The sequence below is a fragment of the Pseudophryne corroboree genome, unplaced genomic scaffold (assembly GCF_028390025.1).
Source record: "Pseudophryne corroboree isolate aPseCor3 unplaced genomic scaffold, aPseCor3.hap2 scaffold_897, whole genome shotgun sequence".
Taxonomy (NCBI): Eukaryota; Metazoa; Chordata; class Amphibia; order Anura; family Myobatrachidae; genus Pseudophryne; species Pseudophryne corroboree.
In genome coordinates, this window is record NW_026970476.1 from 41,018 (window position 1) to 58,211 (window position 17,194).

General features: G+C 35.7%; 8 non-coding genes across 8 annotated transcripts; all 8 read left to right on the plus strand.

Annotated features, from left to right (window-relative positions):
- Positions 1-337: 337 nt before the first annotated feature.
- On the plus strand, positions 338-430 carry TRNAI-UAU (transfer RNA isoleucine (anticodon UAU)). The gene is given in 2 exon segments: positions 338-375; positions 395-430. It is a non-coding gene; the product is annotated as a tRNA-Ile (tRNA).
- Positions 431-3,943: 3,513 nt separating this feature from the next.
- TRNAI-UAU (transfer RNA isoleucine (anticodon UAU)) lies at positions 3,944-4,036 on the plus strand. The gene is given in 2 exon segments: positions 3,944-3,981; positions 4,001-4,036. It is a non-coding gene; the product is annotated as a tRNA-Ile (tRNA).
- Positions 4,037-4,841: 805 nt separating this feature from the next.
- Positions 4,842-4,934, plus strand: TRNAI-UAU (transfer RNA isoleucine (anticodon UAU)). Its single transcript is given in 2 exon segments — positions 4,842-4,879; positions 4,899-4,934. It is a non-coding gene; the product is annotated as a tRNA-Ile (tRNA).
- An 812-nt stretch (positions 4,935-5,746) lies between these two features.
- TRNAI-UAU (transfer RNA isoleucine (anticodon UAU)) lies at positions 5,747-5,839 on the plus strand. Its single transcript is given in 2 exon segments — positions 5,747-5,784; positions 5,804-5,839. It is a non-coding gene; the product is annotated as a tRNA-Ile (tRNA).
- Positions 5,840-6,650: 811 nt separating this feature from the next.
- TRNAI-UAU (transfer RNA isoleucine (anticodon UAU)) lies at positions 6,651-6,743 on the plus strand. The gene is given in 2 exon segments: positions 6,651-6,688; positions 6,708-6,743. It is a non-coding gene; the product is annotated as a tRNA-Ile (tRNA).
- An 812-nt stretch (positions 6,744-7,555) lies between these two features.
- TRNAI-UAU (transfer RNA isoleucine (anticodon UAU)) lies at positions 7,556-7,648 on the plus strand. Its single transcript is given in 2 exon segments — positions 7,556-7,593; positions 7,613-7,648. It is a non-coding gene; the product is annotated as a tRNA-Ile (tRNA).
- Positions 7,649-11,221: 3,573 nt separating this feature from the next.
- Positions 11,222-11,314, plus strand: TRNAI-UAU (transfer RNA isoleucine (anticodon UAU)). The gene is given in 2 exon segments: positions 11,222-11,259; positions 11,279-11,314. It is a non-coding gene; the product is annotated as a tRNA-Ile (tRNA).
- Positions 11,315-16,645: 5,331 nt separating this feature from the next.
- TRNAI-UAU (transfer RNA isoleucine (anticodon UAU)) lies at positions 16,646-16,738 on the plus strand. Its single transcript is given in 2 exon segments — positions 16,646-16,683; positions 16,703-16,738. It is a non-coding gene; the product is annotated as a tRNA-Ile (tRNA).
- The last annotated feature ends 456 nt before the right edge of the window (positions 16,739-17,194 follow it).

A 17,194-nucleotide genomic window follows, 5' to 3' on the forward strand; every position in this document is an offset into this window, starting at 1 on the left:
CGTCTGAGTTGGAAGTCATTACAGCAAGTGTCTCATCAGTAGAGTTGATATTTTATCCTTGCTTCAACTGTAAAACAGTCTTGCAGTGTTTAGCTTGTAAAAAGTGACCACAGAAGCTAAAATATGACATTAATTATGATAACATTGTTGTTGTTGTTGTTGTTTTTTAAACCTTTTCTATCACCGTGGACAGCTTATTCAAGTGCCATCTGGCATGCATGTTCCTTTGTTGCTCATCATTCATCACCAAAAATGATTTTCTTTTTCAATTCTTATGACTGTACTGATTGTATTGAATAAAATCCACATCTAGCATAACCAATTAATGCTGCAAAGAGCTCCAGTGGCGCAATTGGTCAGCGCGCGGTACTTATAAGACAGTATCTGTTGAGCAATGCCGAGGTTGTGAGTTCAAGCCTCACCTGGAGCATCTTTGTACACTGTTTTTTTTTCCTTTTCTTATGTCATTAGTCATTGATTATAAACTGCTACCTTAATATTTAATATGATATTACAAAGGATGGAAGAAAGAAAGAAAACACACAAACATGATTGTGCATTTAAGTTGTCAGCACACATCTGCTTTGGTTCAAATGCACTGCATATCTTCCTTCAGTCAGCCAACAAAACAGCAATGGAAAAGATTAACATACTGTTGGTAAAGCAGTTGCATCAAATTGATTTTCTGCAATATAGCATGATAATCCATACTGACAGCTCTGGATACTACCAGCACATTTCTTGCTGTACTTGGTAATGCAAAGAACACAGTAAACAGCTTCACTTTTTTTCAAAAATAAATAATTGACTATTAAAAACCTATCAGTCTTAAATAAGGACATCAGTAAGCACCACTGGCATAATGGATAAGGCACTGTTCTCCTAAGCCAGTGGTTGTGGGTTTAAGTCCCGTCTGAGTTGGAAGTCATTACAGCAAGTGTCTCATCACTAGAGTTGATATTTTATCTTTGCTTCAACTGTAAAACAGTCTTGCAGTGTTTAGCTTGTAAAAAATGACCACATAAGCTAAAATATGACATTTATTATGATAACATTGTTGTTGTTGTTTTTTAAACCTTTTCTATCACCGTGGACAGCTTATTCAAGTGCCATCTGGCATGCATGTTCCTTTGTTGCTCATCATTCATCACTGAAAATGATTTTCTTTTTCAATTCTTATGAATGTACTGATTGTATTGAATAAAATCCACATCTAGCATAACCAATTAATGCTGCAAAATGCTCCAGTGGCGCAATTGGTCAGCGCGCGAAACTTATAAGACAGTATCTGTTGAGCAATGCCAAGGTTGTGAGTTCAAGCCTCACTTAAAGCATCTTTGTGTACTGTTTTTTTTTTCCTTTACTTATGTCATTAGTCATTGATTATAAACTGCTACCTTAATATTTAATATGATATTACAAAGGATGGAAGAAAGAAAGAAAAAACACAAACATGATTGTGCATTTAAGTTGTCAGCACACATCTGCTTTGGTTCAAATGCACTGCATATCTTCCTTCAGTCAGCCAACAAAACAGCAATGGAAAAGATTAACATACTGTTGGTAAAGCAGTTGCATCAAATTGATTTTCTGCAATATAGCATGATAATCCATACTGACAGCTCTGGATAGTACCAGCACATTTCTTGCTGGACTTGGTAATGCAAAGAACACAGTAAACAGCTTCACTTTTTCCTCAAAAATAAATAATTGACTATTAAAAACCTAACAGTCTTAAATAAGAACATCAGTAAGCACCACTGGCATAATGGATAAGTCACTGCCCTCCTAAGACAGGGGTCCAAGTTCCATATCGGGTGGAAGTCATTACAGCAAGTGTCTCATCACTAGAATTGATATTTTATCCTTGCTTCGACTGTAAAACAGTCTTGCAGTGTTTAGCTTGCAAAAAATGACCACAGAAGCTAAAATATGACATTTATTATGATAACATTGTTGTTGTTTTTTTTAAACATTTTCTATCACCGTGGACATCTTATTTAAGTACCATCTGGCATGCATGTTCCTTTGTTGCTCATCATTCATCACCAAAAATGATTTTCTTTTTCAATTCTTATGACTGTACTGATTGCATTGAATAAAATCCACATCTAGCATAACAAATCAATGTTGCAATGCGCTCCAGTGGCGCAATTGGTCAGCGCACGTTACTTATAAGACAGTATCTGTTGAGAAATGCCGAGGTTGTGAGTTCAAGCCTCACCTGGAGCATTTTTGTATACTTTTTTTTTTTCTTTTCTTATGTCATTAGTCATTGATTATAAACTGCTACCTTAATATTTAATATGATATTACAAAGGATGGAAGAAAGAAAGAAAAAACACAAACATGATTGTGCATTTAAGTTGTCAGCACACATCTGCTTTGGTTCAAATGCACTGCATATCTTCCTTCAGTCAGCCAACAAAACAGCAATGGAAAAGATTAACATACTGTTGGTAAAGCAGTTGCATCAAATTGATTTTCTGCAATATAGCATGATAATCCATACTGACAGCTCTGGATAGTACCAGCACATTTCTTGCTGGACTTGGTAATGCAAAGAACACAGTAAACAGCTTCACTTTTTTTCAAAAATAAATAATTGACTATTAAAAACCTATCAGTCTTAAATAAGGACATCAGTAAGCACCACTGGCATAATGGATAAGGCACTGTTCTCCTAAGCCAGTGTTTGTGGGTTTAAGTCCCGTCTGAGTTGGAAGTCATTACAGCAAGTGTCTCATCACTAGAGTTGATATTTTATCCTTGCTTCAACTGTAAAACTGTCTTGCAGTGTTTAGCTTGTACAAAATGACCACAGTAGCTAAAATATGACATTAATTAGGATAACATTGTTGTTGTTGTTGTTTTTTAAACCTTTTCTATCACAGTGGACAGCTTATTCAAGTGCCATCTGGCATGCATGTTCCTTTGTTGCTCATCATTCATCACCAAAAATGATTTTCTTTTTCAATTCTTATGACTGTACTGATTGTATTGAATAAAATCCACATCTAGCATAACCAATTAATGCTGCAAAGTGCTCCAGTGGCAAAATTGGTCAGCGCGCGGTACTTATAAGACAGTATCTGTTAAGCATTGCCGAGGTTGTGAGTTCAAGCCTCACTTGGAGCAGCTTTGTATAATGTTTTTTTTTCCTTTTTTTATTTCATTAGTCATTGATTATAAACTGCTACCTTAATATTTAATATGATATTACAAAGGATGGAAGAAAGAAAGAAAAAACACAAACATGATTGTGCATTTAAGTTGTCAGCACACATCTGCTTTGGTTCAAATGCACTGCATATCTTCCTTCAGTCAGCCAACAAAACAGCAATGGAAAAGATTAACATACTGTTGGTAAAGCAGTTGCATCAAATTGATTTTCTGCAATATAGCATGATAATCCATACTGACAGCTCTGGATAGTACCAGCACATTTCTTGCTGGACTTGGTAATGCAAAGAACACAGTAAACAGCTTCACTTTTTCCTCAAAAATAAATAATTGACTATTAAAAACCTAACAGTCTTAAATAAGAACATCAGTAAGCACCACTGGCATAATGGATAAGTCACTGCCCTCCTAAGACAGGGGTCCAAGTTCCATATCGGGTGGAAGTCATTACAGCAAGTGTCTCATCACTAGAATTGATATTTTATCCTTGCTTCGACTGTAAAACAGTCTTGCAGTGTTTAGCTTGCAAAAAATGACCACGGAAGCTAAAATATGACATTAATTATGATAACATTGTTGTTGTTGTTTTTTAAACCTTTTCTATCACAGTGGACAGCTTATTCAAGTGCCATCTGGCATGCATGTTCCTTTGTTGCTCATCATTCATCACCAAAAATGATTTTCTTTTTCAATTCTTATGACTGTACTGATTGTATTGAATAAAATCCACATCTAGCATAACCAATTAATGCTGTAAAGTGCTCCAGTGGCGCAATTGGTCAGCGCGCGGTACTTATAAGACAGTATCTGTTGAGCAATGCCGAGGTTGTGAGTTCAAGCCTCACCTGGAGAAGCTTTGTATAATGTTTTTTTTTCCTTTTTTTATGTCATTAGTCATTGATTATAAACTGCTACCTTAATATTTAATATGATATTACAAAGGATGGAAGAAAGAAAGAAAACACACAAACATGATTGTGCATTTAAGTTGTCAGCACACATCTGCTTTGGTTCAAATGCACTGCATATCTTCCTTCAGTCAGCCAACAAAACAGCAATGGAAAAGATTAACATACTGTTGGTAAAGCAGTTGCATCAAATTGATTTTCTGCAATATAGCATGATAATCCATACTGACAGCTCTGGATAGTACCAGCACATTTCTTGCTGGACTTGGTAATGCAAAGAACACAGTCAACAGCTTCACTTTTTCCTCAAAAATAAATAATTGACTATTAAAAACCTAACAGTCTTAAATAAGAACATCAGTAAGCACCACTGGCATAATGGATAAGTCACTGCCCTCCTAAGCCAGGGGTTCCAAGTCCCATATGGGGTGGAAGTCATTACAGCAAGTGTCTCATCACTAGAATTGATATTTTATCCTTGCTTCGACTGTAAAACAGTCTTGCAGTGTTTAGCTTGCAAAAAATGACCACAGAAGCTAAAATATGACATTTATTATGATAACATTGTTGTTGTTTTTTTTAAACATTTTCTATCACCGTGGACATCTTATTTAAGTACCATCTGGCATGCATGTTCCTTTGTTGCTCATCATTCATCACCAAAAATGATTTTCTTTTTCAATTCTTATGACTGGACTGATTGCATTGAATAAAATCCACATCTAGCATAACCAGTCAATGTTGCGAAGCGCTCCAGTGGCGCAATTGGTAAGCGTGCGGTACTTATAAGACAGTATCTGTTGAGCAATGCCGAGGTTGTGAGTTCAAGCCTCACCTGGAGCATCTTTGTATACTGATTTTTTTCCTTTTCTTATGTCATTAGTCATTGATTATAAACTTGTAGCCTTAATATTTAATATGATATTACAAAGGATGGAAGAAAGAAAGAAAACACACAAACATGATTGTGCATTTAAGTTGTCAGCACACATCTGCTTTGGTTCAAATGCACTGCATATCTTCCTTCAGTCAGCCAACAAAACAGCAATGGAAAAGAATAACATACTGTTGGTAAAGCAGTTGCATCAAATTGATTTTCTGCAATATAGCATGATAATCCATACTGACAGCTCTGGATAGTACCAGCGCATTTCTTGCTGGACTTGGTAATGCAAAGAACACAGTAAACAGCTTCAATTTTTTTTCAAAAATAAATAATTGACTATTAAAACCCTATCAGTCTTAAATAAGGACATCAGTAAGCACCACTGGCATAATGGATAAGGCACTGTTCTCCTAAGCCAGTGGTTGTGGGTTTAAGTCCCGTCTGAGTTGGAAGTCATTACAGCAAGTGTCTCATCACTAGAGTTTATATTTTATCCTTGCTTCAACTGCAAAACAGTCTTGCAGTGTTTAGCTAGTAAAAAATGACCACAGAAGCTAAAATATGACATTAATTATGATAACATTGTTGTTGTTGTTTTTTAAACCTTTTCTATCACAGTGGACAGCTTATTCAAGTGCCATCTGGTATGCATGTTCCTTTGTTGCTCATCATTCATCACCAAAAATGATTTTCTTTTTCAATTCTTATGACTGTACTGATTGTATTGAATAAAATCCACATCTAGCATAACCAATTAATGCTGCAGAGAGCTCCAGTGGCGCAATTGGTCAGCGCGCGGTACTTATAAGGCAGTATCTGTTGAGCAATGCCGAGGTTGTGAGTTCAAGCCTCACCTGGAGCATCTTTGTATACTGTTTTTTTTCCTTTTCTTATGTCATAAGTCATTGATTATAAACTGCTACCTTAATATTTAATATGATATTACAAAGGATGGAAGAAAGAAAGAAAAAACACAAACATGATTGTGCATTTAAGTTGTCAGCACACATCTGCTTTGGTTCAAATGCACTGCATATCTTCCTTCAGTCAGCCAATAAAACAGCAATGGAAAAGATTAACATACTGTTGGTAAAGCAGTTGCATCAAATTGATTTTCTGCAATATAGCATGATAATCCATACTGACAGCTCTGGATAGTACCAGCGCATTTCTTGCTGGACTTGGTAATGCAAAGAACACAGTAAACAGCTTCAATTTTTTTTCAAAAATAAATAATTGACTATTAAAACCCTATCAGTCTTAAATAAGGACATCAGTAAGCACCACTGGCATAATGGATAAGGCACTGTTCTCCTAAGCCAGTGGTTGTGGGTTTAAGTCCCGTCTGAGTTGGAAGTCATTACAGCAAGTGTCTCATCACTAGAGTTTATATTTTATCCTTGCTTCAACTGCAAAACAGTCTTGCAGTGTTTAGCTAGTAAAAAATGACCACAGAAGCTAAAATATGACATTAATTATGATAACATTGTTGTTGTTGTTTTTTAAACCTTTTCTATCACAGTGGACAGCTTATTCAAGTGCCATCTGGTATGCATGTTCCTTTGTTGCTCATCATTCATCACCAAAAATGATTTTCTTTTTCAATTCTTATGACTGTACTGATTGTATTGAATAAAATCCACATCTAGCATAACCAATTAATGCTGCAGAGAGCTCCAGTGGCGCAATTGGTCAGCGCGCGGTACTTATAAGGCAGTATCTGTTGAGCAATGCCGAGGTTGTGAGTTCAAGCCTCACCTGGAGCATATTTGTATACTGTTTTTTTTCCTTTTCTTATGTCATAAGTCATTGATTATAAACTGCTACCTTAATATTTAATATGATATTACAAAGGATGGAAGAAAGAAAGAAAAAACACAAACATGATTGTGCATTTAAGTTGTCAGCACACATCTGCTTTGGTTCAAATGCACTGCATATCTTCCTTCAGTCAGCCAATAAAACAGCAATGGAAAAGATTAACATACTGTTGGTAAAGCAGTTGCATCAAATTGATTTTCTGCAATATAGCATGATAATCCATACTGACAGCTCTGGATAGTACCAGCACATTTCATGCTGGACTTGGTAATGCAAAGAACACAGTAAACAGCTTCACTTTTTTCCTCAAAAATAAATGACTATTAAAAACCTATCAGTCTTAAATAAGGACATCAGTAAGCACCACTGGCATAATGGATAAGGCACTGTTCTCCTAAGCCAGTGGTTGTGGGTTTAAGTCCCGTATGAGTTGGAAGTCATTACAGCAAGTGTCTCATCACTAGAGTTTATATTTTATCCTTGCTTCAACTGTAAAACAGTCTTGCAGTGTTTAACTTGTAAAAAATGACCACGGAAGCTAAAATATGACATTAATTATGATAACATTGTTGTTGTTGTTGTTTTTTTAAACCTTTTCTATCACTGTGGACAGCTTATTCAAGTGCCATCTGGCATGCATGTTCCTTTGTTGCTCATCATTCATCACCAAAAATTATTTTCTTTTTCAATTCTTATGACTGTACTGATTGTATTGAATAAAATCCACATCTAGCATAACCAATTAATGCTGCAAAGTGCTCCAGTGGCACAATTGGTCAGCGCGCGGTACTTATAAAACAGTATCTGTTGAGCAATGCCGAGGTTGTGAGTTCAAGCCTCACCTGGAGCAGCTTTGTATAATGTTTTTTTTTTCCTTTTTTTTATGTCATTAGTCATTGATTATAAACTGCTACCTTAATATTTAATATGATATTACAAAGGATGGAAGAAAGAAAGAAAGAAAGAAAGAAAGAAAGAAAGAAAGAAAGAAAGAAAGAATGAAAGAAAAAACACAAACACGATTGTGCATTTAAGTTGTCAGCACACATCTGCTTTGGTTCAAATGCACGGCATATCTTCCTTCAGTCAGCCAACAAAACAGCAATGGAAAAGATTAACATACTGTTGGTAAAGCAGTTGCATCAAATTGATTTTCTGCAATATAGCATGATAATCCATACTTACAGCTCTGGATAGTACCAGCACATTTCTTGCTGGACTTGGTAATGCAAAGAACACAGTAAACAGCTTCACTTTTTTTCAAAAATAAATAATTGACTATTAAAAACCTAACAGTCTTAAATAAGGACATCAGTAAGCACCACTGGCATAATGGATAAGGCACTGTTCTCCTAAGCCAGTGGTTGTGGGTTTAAGTCCCGTCTGAGTTGGAAGTCATTACAGCAAGTGTCTCATCACTAGAGTTGATATTTTATCCTTGCTTCAACTGTAAAACAGTCTTGCAGTGTTTAGCTTGTAAAAAATGACCACAGAAGCTAAAATATGACATTAATTAGGATAACATTGTTGTTGTTGTTGTTTTTTAAACCTTTTCTATCACAGTGGACAGCTTATTCAAGTGCCATCTGGCATGCATGTTCCTTTGTTGCTCATCATTCATCACCAAAAATGATTTTCTTTTTCAATTCTTATGACTGTACTGATTGTATTGAATAAAATCCACATCTAGCATAACCAATTAATGCTGCAAAGTGCTCCAGTGGCACAATTGGTCAGCGCGCGGTACTTATAAGACAGTATCTGTTGAGCAATGCTGAGGTTGTGAGTTCAAGCCTCACTTGGAGCAGCTTTGTATAATAGTTTTTTTCCTTTTTTTATGTCATTAGTCATTGATTATAAACTGCTACCTTAATATTTAATATGATATTACAAAGGATGGAAGAAAGAAAGAAAAAACACAAACATGATTGTGCATTTAAGTTGTCAGCACACATCTGCTTTGGTTCAAATGCACTGCATATCTTCCTTCAGTCAGCCAACAAAACAGCAATGGAAAAGATTAACATACTGTTGGTAAAGCAGTTGCATCAAATTGATTTTCTGCAATATAGCATGATAATCCATACTGACAGCTCTGGATAGTACCAGCACATTTCTTGCTGGACTTGGTAATGCAAAGAACACAGTCAACAGCTTCACTTTTTCCTCAAAAATAAATAATTGACTATTAAAAACCTAACAGTCTTAAATAAGAACATCAGTAAGCACCACTGGCATAATGGATAAGTCACTGCCCTCCTAAGCCAGGGGTTCCAAGTCCCATATGGGGTGGAAGTCATTACAGCAAGTGTCTCATCACTAGAATTGATATTTTATCCTTGCTTCGACTGTAAAACAGTCTTGCAGTGTTTAGCTTGCAAAAAATGACCACAGAAGCTAAAATATGACATTTATTATGATAACATTGTTGTTGTTTTTTTAAACATTTTCTATCACCGTGGACATCTTATTTAAGTACCATCTGGCATGCATGTTCCTTTGTTGCTCATCATTCATCACCAAAAATGATTTTCTTTTTAAATTCTTATGACTGTACTGATTGCATTGAATAAAATCCACATCTAGCATAACAAATCAATGTTGCAAAGCGCTCCAGTGGCGCAGTTGGTCATCACGTGGTACTTATAAGACAGTATCTGTTGAGTAATGCCAAGGTTGTGAGTTCAAGCCTCACCTGGAGCATCTTTGTATACTGTTTTTTTTCCTTTTCTTATGTCATTAGGCATTGATTATAAACTTGTAGCCTTAATATTTAATATGATATTACAAAGGATGGAAGAAAGAAAGAAAACACACAAACATGATTGTGCATTTAAGTTGTCAGCACACATCTGCTTTGATTCAAATGCATTGCATATCTTCCTTCAGTCAGCTAACAAAACAGCAATGGAAAAGAATAACATACTGTTGGTAAAGCAGTTGCATCAAATTGATTTTCTGCAATATAGCATGATAATCCATACTGACAGCTCTGGATAGTACCAGCACATTTCTTGCTGGACTTGGTAATGCAAAGAACACAGTAAACAGCTTCAATTTTTTTTCAAAAATAAATAATTGACTATTAAAACCCTATCAGTCTTAAATAAGGACATCAGTAAGCACCATGTGCATAATGGATAAGGCACTGTTCTCCTAAGCCAGTGGTTGTGGGTTTAAGTCCCGTCTGAGTTGGAAGTCATTACAGCAAGTGTCTCATCACTAGAGTTGATATTTTATCCTTGCTTCAACTGTAAAACAGTCTTGCAGTGTTTAGCTTGTAAAAAATGACCACAGAAGCTAAAATATGACATTAATTATGATAACATTGTTGTTTTTGTTTTTTAAACCTTTTCTATCACAGTGGACAGCTTATTCAAGTGCCATCTGGCATGCATGTTCCTTTGTTGCTCATCATTCATCACCAAAAATGATTTTCTTTTTCAATTCTTATGACTGTACTGATTGTATTGAATAAAATCCACATCTAGCATAACCAATTAATGCTGCAAAGTGCTCCAGTGGCGCAATTGGTCAGCGCGCGAAACTTATAAGACAGTATCTGTTGAGCAATGCCAAGGTTGTGAGGTCAAGCCTCACCTGGAGCATCTTTGTATACTATTTTTTTTCCTTTTCTTATGTCACTAGTCATTGAATATAAACTGCTACCTTAATATTTAATATGATATTACAAAGGATGGAAGAAAGAAAGAAAAAACACAAACATGATTGTGCATTTAAGTTGTCAGCACACATCTGCTTTGGTTCAAATGCACTGCATATCTTCCTTCAGTCAGCCAACAAAACAGCAATGGAAAAGATTAACATACTGTTGGTAAAGCAGTTGCATCAAATTGATTTTCTGCAATATAGCATGATAATCCATACTGACAGCTCTGGATAGTACCAGCACATTTCTTGCTGGACTTGGTAATGCAAAGAACACAGTAAACAGCTTCACTTTTTTCAAAAATAAATAATTGACTATTAAAAACCTATCAGTCTTAAATAAGGACATCAGTAAGCACCACTGGCATAATGGATAAGGCACTGTACTCCTAAGCCAGTGGTTGTGGGTTTAAGTCCCGTCTGAGTTGGAAGTCATTACAGCAAGTGTCTCATCACTAGAGTTGATATTTTATCCTTGCTTCAACTGTAAAACAGTCTTGCAGTGTTTAGCTTGTAAAAAATGACCACAGAAGCTAAAATATGACATTAATTATGATAACATTGTTGTTTTTGTTGTTGTTTTTTAAACCTTTTCTATCACTGTGGACAGCTTATTCAAGTGCCATCTGGCATGCATGTTCCTTTGTTGCTCATCATTCATCACCAAAAATGATTTTCTTTTTCAATTCTTATGACTGTACTGATTGTATTGAATAAAATCCACATCTAGCATAACCAATTAATGCTGCAAAGTGCTCCAGTGGCGCAATTGGTCAGCGCGCGGTATTTATAAGACAGTATCTGTTGAGCAATGCCGAGGTTGTGAGTTCAAGCCTCACCTGGAGCATCTTTGTATACTGTTTTTTTTTCCTTTTCTTAAGTCATTAGTCATTGATTATAAACTGCTACCTTAATATTTAATATGATATTACAAAGGATGGAAGAAAGAAAGAAAAAACACAAACATGATTGTGCATTTAAGTTGTCAGCACACATCTGCTTTGGTTCAAATGCACTGCATATCTTCCTTCAGTCAGCCAACAAAACAGCAATGGAAAAGATTAACATACTGTTGGTAAAGCAGTTGCATCAAATTGATTTTCTGCAATATAGCATGATAATCCATACTGACAGCTCTGGATAGTACCAGCACATTTCTTGCTGGACTTGGTAATGCAAAGAACACAGTCAACAGCTTCACTTTTTCCTCAAAAATAAATAATTGACTATTAAAAACCTAACAGTCTTAAATAAGAACATCAGTAAGCACCACTGGCATAATGGATAAGTCACTGCCCTCCTAAGACAGGGGGTCCAAGTTCCATATGGGGTGGAAGTCATTACAGCAAGTGTCTCATCAATAGAATTGATATTTTATCCTTGCTTCGACTGTAAAACAGTCTTGCAGTGTTTAGCTTGCAAAAAATGACCACAGAAGCTAAAATATGACATTTATTATGATAACATTGTTGTTGTTTTTTTTAAACATTTTCTATCACCGTGGACATCTTATTTAAGTACCATCTGGCATGCATGTTCCTTTGTTGCTCATCGTTCATCACCAAAAATTATTTTCTTTTTCAATTCTTATGACTGTACTGATTGCATTGAATAAAATCCACATCTAGCATAACCAATCAATGTTGCAAAGTGCTCCAGTGGCGCAGTTGGTCAGCACGCGGTACTTATAAGACAGTATCTGTTGAGCAATGCCAAGGTTGTGAGTTCAAGCCTCACCTGGAGCATCTTTGTAAACTGTTTTTTTTTCCTTTTCTTATGTCATTAGTCATTGATTATAAACTTGTAGCCTTAATATTTAATATGATATTACAAAGGATGGAAGAAAGAAAGAAAACACACAAACATGATTGTGCATTTAAGTTGTCAGCACACATCTGACTTGATTCAAATGCACTGCATATCTTCCTTCAGTCAGCCAACAAAACAGCAATGGAAAAGAATAACATACTGTTGGTAAAGCAGCTGCATCAAATTGATTTTCTGCAATATAGCATGATAATCCATACTGACAGCTCTGGATAGTACCAGCACATTTCTTGCTGGACTTGGTAATGCAAAGAACACAGTAAACAGCTTCAATTTTGTTTCAAAAATAAATAATTGACTATTAAAACCCTATCAGTCTTAAATAAGGACATCAGTAAGCACCACTGGCATAATGAATAAGGCACTGTTCTCCTAAGCCAGTGGTTGTGGGTTTAAGTCCCGTCTGAGTTGGAAGTCATTACAGCAAGTGTCTCATCACTAGAGTTTATATTTTATCCTTGCTTCAACTGTAAAACAGTCCTGCAGTGTTTAGCTTGTAAAAAATGACCACAGAAGCTAAAATATGACATTAATTATGATAACATTGTTGTTGTTGTTTTTTAAACCTTTTCTATCACAGTGGACAGCTTATTCAAGTGCCATCTGGCATGCATGTTCCTTTGTTGCTCATCATTCATCACCAAAAATGATTTTCTTTTTCAATTCTTATGACTGTACTGATTGTATTGAATAAAATCCACATCTAGCATAACCAATTAATGCTGCAAAGTGCTCCAGTGGCGCAATTGGTCAGCGCGCGAAACTTATAAGACAGTATCTGTTGAGCAATGCCAAGGTTGTGAGGTCAAGCCTCACCTGGAGCATCTTTGTATACTATTTTTTTTCCTTTTCTTATGTCATTAGTCATTGAATATAAAGTGCTACCTTAATATTTAATATGATATTACAAAGGATGGAAGAAAGAAAGAAAAAACACAAACATGATTGTGCATTTAAGTTGTCAGCACACATCTGCTTTGGTTCAAATGCACTGCATATCTTCCTTCAGTCAGCTAACAAAACAGCAATGGAAAAGATTAACATACTGTTGGTAAAGCAGTTGCATCAAATTGATTTTCTGCAATATAGCATGATAATCCATACTGACAGCTCTGGATAGTACCAGCACATTTCTTGCTGGACTTGGTAATGCAAAGAACACAGTAAACAGCTTCACTTTTTTCAAAAATAAATAATTGACTATTAAAAACCTATCAGTCTTAAATAAGGACATCAGTAAGCACCACTGGCATAATGGATAAGGCACTGTACTCCTAAGCCAGTGGTTGTGGGTTTAAGTCCCGTCTGAGTTGGAAGTCATTACAGCAAGTGTCTCATCACTAGAGTTGATATTTTATCCTTGCTTCAACTGTAAAACAGTCTTGCAGTGTTTAGCTTGTAAAAAATGACCACAGAAGCTAAAATATGACATTAATTATGATAACATTGTTGTTTTTGTTGTTGTTTTTTAAACCTTTTCTATCACTGTGGACAGCTTATTCAAGTGCCATTTGGCATGCATGTTCCTTTGTTGCTCATCATTCATCACCAAAAATGATTTTCTTTTTCAATTCTTATGACTGTACTGATTGTATTGAATAAAATCCACATCTAGCATAACCAATTAATGCTGCAAAGTGCTCCAGTGGCGCAATTGGTCAGTGCGCGGTATTTATAATACAGTATCTGTTGAGCAATGCCGAGGTTGTGAGTTCAAGCCTCACCTGAAGCATCTTTGTATACTGTTTTTTTTTCCTTTTCTTAAGTCATTAGTCATTGATTATAAACTGCTACCTTAATATTTAATATGATATTACAAAGGATGGAAGAAAGAAAGAAAAAACACAAACATGATTGTGCATTTAAGTTGTCAGCACACATCTGCTTTGGTTCAAATGCACTGCATATCTTCCTTCAGTCAGCCAACAAAACAGCAATGGAAAAGATTAACATACTGTTGGTAAAGCAGTTGCATCAAATTGATTTTCTGCAATATAGCATGATAATCCATACTGACAGCTCTGGATAGTACCAGCACATTTCTTGCTGGACTTGGTAATGCAAAGAACACAGTCAACAGCTTCACTTTTTCCTCAAAAATAAATAATTGACTATTAAAAACCTAACAGTCTTAAATAAGAACATCAGTAAGCACCACTGGCATAATGGATAAGTCACTGCCCTCCTAAGCCAGGGGTTCCAAGTCCCATATGGGGTGGAAGTCATTACAGCAAGTGTCTCATCACTAGAATTGATATTTTATCCTTGCTTCGACTGTAAAACAGTCTTGCAGTGTTTAGCTTGCAAAAAATGACCACAGAAGCTAAAATATGACATTTATTATGATAACATTGTTGTTGTTTTTTTAAACATTTTCTATCACCGTGGACATCTTATTTAAGTACCATCTGGCATGCATGTTCCTTTGTTGCTCATCATTCATCACCAAAAATGATTTTCTTTTTAAATTCTTATGACTGTACTGATTGCATTGAATAAAATCCACATCTAGCATAACAAATCAATGTTGCAAAGCGCTCCAGTGGCGCAGTTGGTCATCACGTGGTACTTATAATGACAGTATCTGTTGAGTAATGCCAAGGTTGTGAGTTCAAGCCTCACCTGGAGCATCTTTGTATACTGTTTTTTTTTCCTTTTCTTATGTCATTAGGCATTGATTATAAACTTGTAGCCTTAATATTTAATATGATATTACAAAGGATGGAAGAAAGAAAGAAAACACACAAACATGATTGTGCATTTAAGTTGTCAGCACACATCTGCTTTGATTCAAATGCATTGCATATCTTCCTTCAGTCAGCTAACAAAACAGCAATGGAAAAGAATAACATACTGTTGGTAAAGCAGTTGCATCAAATTGATTTTCTGCAATATAGCATGATAATCCATACTGACAGCTCTGGATAGTACCAGCACATTTCTTGCTGGACTTGGTAATGCAAAGAACACAGTAAACAGCTTCAATTTTTTTTCAAAAATAAATAATTGACTATTAAAACCCTATCAGTCTTAAATAAGGACATCAGTAAGCACCATGTGCATAATGGATAAGGCACTGTTCTCCTAAGCCAGTGGTTGTGGGTTTAAGTCCCGTCTGAGTTGGAAGTCATTACAGCAAGTGTCTCATCACTAGAGTTGATATTTTATCCTTGCTTCAACTGTAAAACAGTCTTGCAGTGTTTAGCTTGTAAAAAATGACCACAGAAGCTAAAATATGACATTAATTATGATAACATTGTTGTTTTTGTTTTTTAAACCTTTTCTATCACAGTGGACAGCTTATTCAAGTGCCATCTGGCATGCATGTTCCTTTGTTGCTCATCATTCATCACCAAAAATGATTTTCTTTTTCAATTCTTATGACTGTACTGATTGTATTGAATAAAATCCACATCTAGCATAACCAATTAATGCTGCAAAGTGCTCCAGTGGCGCAATTGGTCAGCACGCGAAACTTATAAGACAGTATCTGTTGAGCAATGCCAAGGTTGTGAGGTCAAGCCTCACCTGGAGCATCTTTGTATACTATTTTTTTTCCTTTTCTTATGTCATTAGTCATTGAATATAAACTGCTACCTTAATATTTAATATGATATTACAAAGGATGGAAGAAAGAAAGAAAAAACACAAACATGATTGTGCATTTAAGTTGTCAGCACACATCTGCTTTGGTTCAAATGCACTGCATATCTTCCTTCAGTCAGCCAACAAAACAGCAATGGAAAAGATTAACATACTGTTGGTAAAGCAGTTGCATCAAATTGATTTTCTGCAATATAGCATGATAATCCATACTGACAGCTCTGGATAGTACCAGCACATTTCTTGCTGGACTTGGTAATGCAAAGAACACAGTAAACAGCTTCACTTTTTTCAAAAATAAATAATTGACTATTAAAAACCTATCAGTCTTAAATAAGGACATCAGTAAGCACCACTGGCATAATGGATAAGGCACTGTACTCCTAAGCCAGTGGTTGTGGGTTTAAGTCCCGTCTGAGTTGGAAGTCATTACAGCAAGTGTCTCATCACTAGAGTTGATATTTTATCCTTGCTTCAACTGTAAAACAGTCTTGCAGTGTTTAGCTTGTAAAAAATGACCACAGAAGCTAAAATATGACATTAATTATGATAACATTGTTGTTTTTGTTGTTGTTTTTTAAACCTTTTCTATCACTGTGGACAGCTTATTCAAGTGCCATCTGGCATGCATGTTCCTTTGTTGCTCATCATTCATCACCAAAAATGATTTTCTTTTTCAATTCTTATGACTGTACTGATTGTATTGAATAAAATCCACATCTAGCATAACCAATTAATGCTGCAAAGTGCTCCAGTGGCGCAATTGGTCAGCGCGCGGTATTTATAAGACAGTATCTGTTGAGCAATGCCGAGGTTGTGAGTTCAAGCCTCACCTGGAGCATCTTTGTATACTGTTTTTTTTTCCTTTTCTTAAGTCATTAGTCATTGATTATAAACTGCTACCTTAATATTTAATATGATATTACAAAGGATGGAAGAAAGAAAGAAAAAACACAAACATGATTGTGCATTTAAGTTGTCAGCACACATCTGCTTTGGTTCAAATGCACTGCATATCTTCCTTCAGTCAGCCAACAAAACAGCAATGGAAAAGATTAACATACTGTTGGTAAAGCAGTTGCATCAAATTGATTTTCTGCAATATAGCATGATAATCCATACTGACAGCTCTGGATAGTACCAGCACATTTCTTGTTGGACTTGGTAATGCAAAGAACACAGTCAACAGCTTCACTTTTTCCTCAAAAATAAATAATTGACTATTAAAAACCTAACAGTCTTAAATAAGAACATCAGTAAGCACCACTGGCATAATGGATAAGTCACTGCCCTCCTA